Here is a 10,032-nt window from a genome sequence, read left to right on the forward strand (position 1 = left end):
CAATTTACTTTTGCACTCCAAACAGTGCGGAACGTTTCTCATTGCACGAGTTCCAGGTATAAATTTCCTGTAATACTGATGCGTAGAACTCAACACGAGAAACAACAATGGAAACCGAAACTGATGGGAAGTCGTTGCTGGGTTCGGTGGGCGGAAATTTTAGTTTTAAAAAAGTACTGAGTGGAAACCTGGATAAAAGCACAGTTGTGTGCAAATTGTGCAAGAAAGAATTTGCCGATCACCGGAGCTCTTCCAGCCTCCGCTACCACCTCAATCCCAAACATGTTGCAGCTAGCACAGACAATTTAGTTTTTTAAGCTCATTTATTTTTTAAGCTCATTTATGTGATATTATGTGATTCAGTCATATGCCAAAATCCATTTAAATTGAAAAATGTTGCTTTTTGTGTGAAATATTGATATGCGATTAATTGCGATGAATTAATTACAAAGTCTCTAATTAATTAGATTAATTTTTTTAATCGAGTCCCACCACTAGTTTTTAGGCCTGATTTAAGGGAGCTGACAGTTGGAGCAGACCTCAGGTCTACAGGAAGTTTGTTCCACCGGTGAGGAGCAGAATAACTGAAAGCTGCCTCACCTTGCTTGGTTCTGGTTCTTGGGAACCACAACAAACCAGATCCAGATGAACCTCAGGGGTCTGGGAGCTTCATAGGAACTAACAGATCCAGCATGTATTTTGGTCCAAGACCATTCAGGTCTTTGTAGACCAGCAGGAAGATTTTAAACTCTATCCTTTGACTCACTGGAAGCCAGTGTAGTTATTTCATGACCGGTGTAATGTGGTCCAGTTTCCTTGTATTTGCAAATGCTGAGGATCCAGCAAGGATCCATGTAGGATGCACGGTAAAGGCAAAACTAAAAAAGCAAAAAAGAAAAAGTCCAAATGTCCAGAGGCATCAGAGGGTAATCAGAAGGCAAAATCCAGGATCACAGGGTAAGAATTACACAGAAAGACATAAGGGTGCTAGGAAGGTTAGAGCAAAGACAAAGACTCCCTCCGGCAGCGGCCGCGGCCTCCAGAACTCTCAGGTCTCTACAAAAACCCATCATGAGCTTTTTTATTGCATCTCTGGACAGATCTTTGCTAAGGTTCGGCAGAATGGATTCAGAGTGTGTGAACGGCTATATTTAGCTCTCCACACATGTTCTGTGGGTTTAAGGCCCCGTTTACACGTAGCAAAAAGGGTGGCGTTTTCATGCGTTTTGGCCATTCGTTTACACGAAAACGAAGCTCAAAGTCACCAAATATGATCATTTCTGAAAACTCTGGCCAAAGTGGAGATTTGCACAAAGATGATTTTAATTTACCATTTTGTAGAACATGTAGCCTAAACATCAATCTTCCATCACTTTCAGAGGTCCTCACTTGTGGAATTCACTCAATAAATCTCTTAAATCTTCACCATCCTTGCCAATATTCAAAAAACATTTAAAGAACTTTCTTATTGTTTCATCTTTGTAGTGTTCATTATTTGATCTGAGTTACATTTTCTTTTGTGTTTTTTTTTTTTTACTCCCCCTTGTGTAGCTTTTGTTTTGTTTTTTATTCATATATGGAAAGGATTCTATATAAGCCACCAGGCTTCTTCCTTTCCTTGCATATTATTTCAATGTTTTTTAATTTTTTGTTCAATTTGTCTTATATTGCTATAAAAATAAACTAAAACTAAAAAACTAAACTTGCAAAAACTCCGTCTTCACGTTTGCTTGTAAACAGAGAGGAAACGGAGATTTAGGCTTCAGAACGTCACATTATGTGACAGAAACGTCAGCAGCGTCATGTGTGCGACCTGTGTTTACAATTTGTTTGGCCACCGTCAATATTTTGCTGTATTTTACCTGTTTTATATTCTAAAGTCACACTTAAAACTAACTACACTTTCTCTCTCGTTCATCTCTCGTTCATCTTGGAAGTAACTGGAAGTTACTCGTGTCATTTGTTGATGTTTTTTTCCAGGATTCTGATTGGCTAGCATGACTTTATCTTCTCGTTACACTGCCCCCTGTAGGTTTGGCTGCTCATAGCACCTTAACAGCGTATTCATGCGGGTTCGTGTACAGTAAATTATGGTATTTTTCAAAACGTAGAGGGGGAAATATCAGTTTTTGTAAATACCCGCGTAAATGTGGCCTAAGTCTGAGTTTTGGGAAGTCCACTCAAAAAAAAACACTTGTAATGAAACACAAAGCCAGACATTTGTAAAGAAGCTACAGTCCAGGGTCGGTGGTGTGAGTCCTGCAGGAGGCTTCCACATTTCTGCTGACGTCAAGAATCACCTCCATAACGTGATTTATACTGTATCACACCCCGTCGTCTGTATTTAGTTCAGCGGATTCACGTCTGTGTTTTACTGCAGTTCACAGACCTTTATCCCAGATGTGACAATTACAAAACACCACCGTTAAATTTCAATATTGAGTCAAAAACATCTGACCAGACACTGTCAACACTATAAAAGAGAGATTTATCACCGTGCAATTCCTTTGATCCTAAGGTGTGAAGTCATCATTTAATTCACCAGTTAGTTATAAAATACTTCCTGCTTCTTTTTAGCGCTCAAATGTGGATAAAGTGACGTAAGGACTCAAGTTAAAGTTTTAGTTTGCTGCTTCTCAAGATGTTTTGCCTAAAATAAAAGTTATCCTATAAATGAAAGCACGAGCTTAGCGTTTTTCTGCTTGCTTAGATATTTGTAACTTAAATCTTGAAGATCATATTCATCATTGAGGTAAATACACGGTCAACTCACGTGTAATGTTGTGTTTGAAATAGTTTATTGTGCCGTTCGTTATATTTTGCACTGTCACCAACCAGCCAGGAGACAGGAAGCTGCTCAGATTAGCTTGGACGTTTACGACGGCGAACCAAATGTCTCATTCTGGGTCAGCCGTTCTGCGACTGATGATAGTCCTGCGACTGTGATACGTTTTTATGGAGCTAGAACAGTCCCATAATTCGCAAATGCACACACCGTTTCACAAATGCACAGAACAATTCACACGTGTGTAGGACAAGATACACAAATGTATTTTTGATGCACACACAAATATAAACTGATTTACAAACGTTTTTTTGTCTGTGAGCTGCGCTGGATTTGTGTGTGACTTTTGAGACTCCCCTGACGTGACTCGATCCACAAATATGTTTTTTTTAACACAGAAGGATCTGCAACCAATCAGATATCTTCCTTTGTTTCAGCCAATCATAAGAGCGCACCCCACGTGGGGGACGCAGAGCAGTGGATAAAACACGACTTACTCGTAAACCAATCAGATTAAAGGAGCGGATACACCGGCTGTTTGAACTGCGTTCGCTTAGAAAAGTGATTAATATTTCGAGTTGGTGGTCCAGTTCAAACAGCAGGTGTATCCGCCCCTTTAATCTGATTGGTTTACGAGTAAAACGTCTCCCTCGTGGGGTGCGCTCGTATGATTGGCTGAAACAAAGGAAGACATCTGATTGGTTGCAGATCCTTCCATGTTAAAAAAAAAAAACGTATTTGTGGATCTAGTCACGTCAAGGGAGTCTCAAAAGTCACACGCAAATCCAGCGCAGCTCACAGACAAAAAAACGTTTGTAAATCAGGTTATATTTGTGTGCGCATCAAAAATACATTTGTGTATCTTGTCCTACGCACGTGTGAATTGTTCTGTGCATTTGTGAAACGGTGTGTGTATTTGTGAATTTTGTCCTGTGCATTTGTGAAACGGTGTGTGCATTTGTGAATTATGAGACTGTTCTAGCTCCACATGTTTTCTAGTGATTCTGGAGACAGAAGAACATAACAGCACATATTTCTGCTTAATTATGGAGTAGGTGGCTAATAACTCCTGCCTTTGATCAGAGGGGATCAGAAACACAGGTGGGAACAATCGGGAGAGATTACAATCAGGGAAGTCAAACTAGAACTAAGAAAAAGACTTTCAAACTAAAGATAAAGCTAAACAAAAACAGAGGATTTACCAGAATCCAGGAGAAAAAAAACATAAAGCCTGACATTATAACGGGATAATGGAAGAGAAGATATAAAGAAAGAATGAGCACATGGAGGACAAACCGCTGCAGGCTTCTACATTTCTGCTGATGTCAAGAATCACCTCCATAACATCATTTATATCACTTCAGTAGGAAAAAGCTGAGACATTAGCGCTGAGAGGGAGCAGACGATGTTAAGGTTTAGCTTTAAACTCTTCCGTTTCACACATTATACGCCTTTTGTGGCTCAGAAACATCCAGTTCTGTCTGGCCTGTGTGACGACACTTGACAGAGTCTGGTCAGATGTTTTTAACTCAATATTCAAATTTAACGGTGAATAAAATGTAATTGTTTTGTAATTGTCACATCTGGGATAAAGGTCTGTGAACTGCAGTAAAACACAGACGTGAACGCGCTGAACTAAATACAGACGCCGGGGTGTGATTTTAAATTACTGCAGGTCCAGAGGTCATTTCAGTCCAGTGCAAATGGTACATTAGTGTGAGTTTAATGCATTTCCTAACACATGGAGACATCCCACACACTGTTCCTGGTAATATTAACCCTTATTAAAGCTTATGTAGAGTGCTGTCTACATAAAATTAATATTTATTGTGCAATCTGTGTGCAGATGGATCATTGCAGTGTGGAAACACACATGCACACACAAAAAGGGATATGGCTAACAGAAGATCCATTAGGAGCTCTGGTTTTTCCCGGTTTAGCTGATCCAGGTGACACTTGGTGCGCTTCTATAAGGACTTTAAGTTCCCTGCCAGTGCTCAGGAAACCTGCTGCTTCACTGGTTCATCAGGATACTTCACTCCATGTGACTTCAATAAACTGGAGGACGCCAGCGATGAAGCGGGTCAAGTGTAGCTCGTGGGCATCGTTGTAATTTGCAGCTCCACCCATCTCCAGCAATAATACTCTCAGCCTCTTTAACAGCTTGTTTTATACGCGAGTCCATCAGTTAAGCAGCTTCTGCGCTGCCGCTCATGCACAACTACGGACTTTAATTATGCCCGTCGGTCCATCTTCTGATATTTGACTGACTGATTCAGAGCAGAAGTGGGGTTTTTTTTACAGAGTAGCAGCAGCGATTATTAGTGTCTTCCTTGTGTTTCTTACAGAGTTCTCCGTTCTCAGAGTACAGGTTTACTCGTAGTTCCTAGAGGATCCACATGTAGATCTGGAGGACGGGTCTTCTGCTACCAGGAACCGTTACTATGGAAATGTCACAGGGCGAGTGCTACGGGGCCCGACCGACAGAACAGAGAGGACACGGGGTTTTAGTGCACAAACTGTTTTATTCACCAGAAACACTCACACGTGCACAAGCACCTTCTCCAACAGCAGCCCTTTTTCTGCTGTGCAGCCACGCCTTATGAAGGCAGGCAGGGTGGAGAGGTTGATGGGGCCCACCTGTCCCCAATCAACCTGAGTGGCTGCAGCTCCTCCACCCTGCCACAGGAAACAACCTTCAACATCCAAACAACATCCAATCTGGGTTAAGGAGGCTGACACCACCTTTAAAACCAAACTTAAAACCTTTGTGTTCAGTGAAGCCTCTGGTTATTGTTAGTAAAGCCTCTAGTTAATGTTTAGCAAGGCCTCTAGTTGGTGTTTAGTAAACCTCTAGTTAGTGTTCAGTAAATCCTCTAGTTAGTGTTCAGTAAAGTCTCTAGTTACCGTATTTTCCACACCATAAGGCCCATCGTATTATAAGGCGCACCTTCAATAAATGGCCTATTTTAAAACCCCCTTCATGTATAAGGTGCACTCATTATAAGGCATATGGTAAGATACCTTACTATAGTGGTTGGGGTTGAGTTACGTATCTACCTGATGGAGCTGCGCTACAGGAAATGCTACAAAATGCTACAGCAAATGCAAAAACAAAAAACAACAAGAAAAGTACTGTAAGTCAAACTTTATTAATCAGACACTAGTGAGGCATCACCTGAGTCTGCAGAGGACCAAACTGCAGATTTAAGGTTAGCAACCAGTGCAGGAAGAAACTCCACCTGCTGACGACAGAGGGACATATCTTTGGATACAAGGGTGTAGAAGGCCGGCAGGGACCTCAGATTCATCAGGAGTACCTGATCCATGGCTAGGGAAGTGAATTGATATGATTTTTACAATTCCAATTCCATTTTTGATTATGCTTAACGATTCGGTTCTTTATCGATTCTCATTTGGAAAAAGAGGACAAAAATGAGGCAAAAGCTAATATGATAGGCAGTGTTTCTTAGTTAATTAGTTACCTGCAGTATTATTAGCCAAGGACATGTTGTGTTTCTGCTGCTGGGTTGAGAATTACTGACGTTGGTCCAGAACCGATCGAAAATGCAACATTCATGGATTGTTATTGCTTCTGTGTGCACAAATGTTTTTGCATGTTAGTAGATATTTCCTCCTTTTGATGAAATATTCATTTGGCAAGTATTGAAAGTTGCCATGCTGCCTTTTTTTTACTGAAATGTAAAGACTTTCGAGCGTTAGTATCACTTGGGCGCCAGCTATGCAACGTGACTGATGACGTCGTTCGTGCCCACTGGAATCAAAAAGGGAATCTTTTATAAAATTTGCAAACGATTCCAAGGAAGTGAAACACTGGGAACCGGTTCTGAACAAGAAGCGGTTCTCGATTCCCATCCCTTTCCTTGGCTGCAGAGTCCTGAAAACTTCTGATAGCGGTCGATGACCTCGGATTCAGAGAAAAAAAGATGATGTTTTTGCTTCGGTTAAACAAAAACAGCCAGAACCAAACAAGTTTTCTGTGTCAGAGACGTCCTCCTTTGTCTGCATTTTGCTGTTTTACCACTTCAATTCAACACAAACAGCTCCAACTGCAGAAATTAAGATAAAGAAAGAAAAACATCAAGGGAGAAATAAGGGTGAAGTAGGAGCCGTTGATGCAGAAAAGGAGCCATCAGCTCGGTGTCCCCTTCAGTCCCCTTAAAGAGGTTGCTGGTGGAGCTAATGGTCCTCGTGAGGTATCCGTGGAGACGCGTGGATGAGAGTCGTTGTGCAGGGATGCAGCTGGCAGGAACTGCCCCGCATCTCCCCGTTATCTTTGGTAGGTTTGAGAAAGAGGGGGGTGGACCGCAGGTTTCACTACCGACTAACACCCCGATATCAAGGCGGGGGGCGCAAGACTAGGACCACTCTGAGGTTGGTGTTGATCCGCCTCCCACCCTGTTGCCACGGGAGACCAGATACTGTGCTGGATTCATCCTTGTATTCAACTGTTTTATGAAAACCAGTCCTCTAATTTAACCCTTGTACTGTCTTTGGGTCAAAATGACCTAATTCTCCTGGTCCTTCTTTCCTCCTCCTCTCTCCTTCCTTTTCACTTCCTCTTTTCTCCATTCCTTCCTTCCTTCCTTCCTTCCTTCCTTCCTTCCTTCCTTCCTTCCTTCCTTCCTTCCTTCCTTCCTTCCTGTTTTCTCCCTTCCTTCCTTCTTTCCTCCCTCCCTTCCTTCTTTTCTCCCCTCGTACATTCTTTCCTTGTTTTCTCTTTTCCTTCCTTCCTTCCTTCCTTCCTTCCTTCCTTCCTTCCTTCCTTCCTTCCTTCCTTCCTTCCTTCCTTCCTTCCTTCCTTCTTTCCTTCTTTGTTCCCTTCTTTCCTTCCTTCCTTCCTTCCTTCCTTCCTTCCTTCCTTCTTTTCTCCATTCCTTCCTTCTTTCCTTCCTTCCTTCTTTTCCCCATTCCTTCCTTCCTTCATTCCTTCCTTCCTTCCTTCATTCCTTCCTTCTTTTCTCCCTTCCTTCTTTCCTTCCTTCCTTCTTTTCTCCATTCCTTCCTTTTTTTCTTCCTTCCTTCTTTTTGCCCTTCCTTCCTTCCTTCCTTCCTTCCTTCCTTCCTTCCTTCCTTCCTTCCTTCCTTCCTTCCTTCCTTCTTTTCTCCCTTCCTTCCTTCTTTCCTTCCTTCTTTCCTCCCTTCTTTCCTCCCTTCCTTCCTCCTTTCCTCCCTTCTTCCCTTCCTCCTTCCCTTCCTCCTTCAGCACAAGGGTTAAGAACAATCAGGTATGCTATGTTGCGTCCAGTGGCGGATTTAGGATTTAGATTTAGATTTGGGGCCCAAAGCAAAGGCAGGCCTGGGGCCCCCACAAAGCAACAAGTCAATGATACAGATATATAGATTGGAACAGAAGACACAGGTATTATTTTTACAAGCAGGTTCTCTGATAGAATACTTAGGATGGATCACAAACATCAAGTTGAACCCCCAACTATTGATTATTGGATGACTGCTCCACTTCCTGCCTACTGATTTCACTAGATAACTGATAAATGTTTTGTTTCCTCCTTCTTCTTCCTCTTCTCAGCACTGCTGGGCTTCTTTTCAAATTTGCGTTGTGTTTCCTCTTCTCGATTACTCTCCTCTTCCTCTCTCACGGTTTGTTTTCATTTTCCCACCGCTTTCTTGGATCCGTTCTGCACATGTGCAGTAAGATGGACTGATCTTATGTAGACAGTACTGGAGTTGAGGGGGGATGAGGGGGGATGGCATCCCCCCCTGAAATAAAAACGGTCAAAATCATCCCCCCTGTAAAACTGCCATCCCTCCTTTCCATCCCTTATGTCATTTCATCAATGAATGTGGTTTTACTGCTATTTCAACATTTAGAGTCATCACCAGAAAAATGTGCCAATTTTCACCTGTTTCAAGTAAATTTTCACTTGAAATAAGTAGAAAAATCGTCCAGTGGGACAAGATTTATCTTCTTATTACAAGCAAAACAATCTTGTTCCACTGGCAGATTTTAGTACTTATTTCAAGTGAAAATCTACTTGAAACAGGTGAAAGTTTTTGTTTTTTCCAGTGATGAGTCTTGTTTTAAGTGTAATGAGATTTTTTTACTAAAATGAGACATTTTAACTAGAAATAAGACAAATATTCTTGTTAAGATTGTGAGTTTTTGCAGTGATCCATTTTACTTATCCTGTGAAGGACAGAGTCATATTGATAAGTTCAGAAAAGTGTTTTTTATTGTTGTGTTTTGATGTATTTGATGTAAGCCCAGTGGATATTTAAAGCTTACAGAAGGCTGCATTTAACTGCTGCTATGTCATTCCTGCAGTATTTCTGCAGGTGTTTTGGTCACTGCTATTATTTGTTATATATTATATTATTCGTAATCAGCACAAATTATCTGTCCCCATATGATAAAATCCACCATCCCCCCTGATTCTTTTTTACAACTCGAGTACTGTATGTAGGGGACACTGAAGGGGGGGGGACACACACATAATTCATACTGGTGGCATTTTAGCGAGAGGATTTTAATCATAAATATAACTAATATGCGCAAATAAGTAATAACCACATTAACCATGGGTGTATGAGGATTTTACGGGGCCCCTCAGGAACTTGGGGCTGCTGGATTCATCCTTGTATTCAACTGTTTTATGAAAACCAGTCCTCTAATTTAACCCTTGTACTGTGTTTGGGTCAAAATGAATAAATTCTCCTGTTCCTTCTTTCCTTCTGCTCCTTCCTTCTTTTTCCATTCCTTCCTTCTTTTCTCCCTTCCTTCCTTCCTTCTTCCTTCTTTTCTCCCTTCCTTCCTTCTTTTCCCCCTTCCTTCTTTTCGCCCTTCCTTCCTTTTTTCTATCCTTCCTTCCTTCCTTCCTTCTTTTTCCCTTCTTTCCTTCCTTCCTTCCTTCTTTTTCCCTTCTTTCTTTCCTTCCTTCCTTCCTTCCTTCCTTCCTTCCTTCCTTCCTTCCTTCCTTCCTTCCTTCCTTCCTTCCTTCCTTCCTTCCTTCCTTCCTTCCTTCCTTCCTTCTTTTCTCCATTTCTTCCTTCTTTCCTCCCTTCTTTCCTTCCTTCCTTCTTTTTGCCCTTCCTTCCTTCCTTCCTTCCTTCCTTCCTTCCTTCCTTCCTTCCTTCCTTCCTTCCTTCCTTCCTTCCTTCCTTCCTTCACACATAATTCATACTGGTGGCATTTTAGCGAGAGGATTTTAATCATAAATATAACTAATTTGTGCAAATAACCACATTAACCATGGGTGTATGAGGAT

The sequence above is a fragment of the Cololabis saira genome, chromosome 6 (assembly GCF_033807715.1).
Source record: "Cololabis saira isolate AMF1-May2022 chromosome 6, fColSai1.1, whole genome shotgun sequence".
In the NCBI taxonomy this organism is placed as follows: Eukaryota; Metazoa; Chordata; class Actinopteri; order Beloniformes; family Belonidae; genus Cololabis; species Cololabis saira.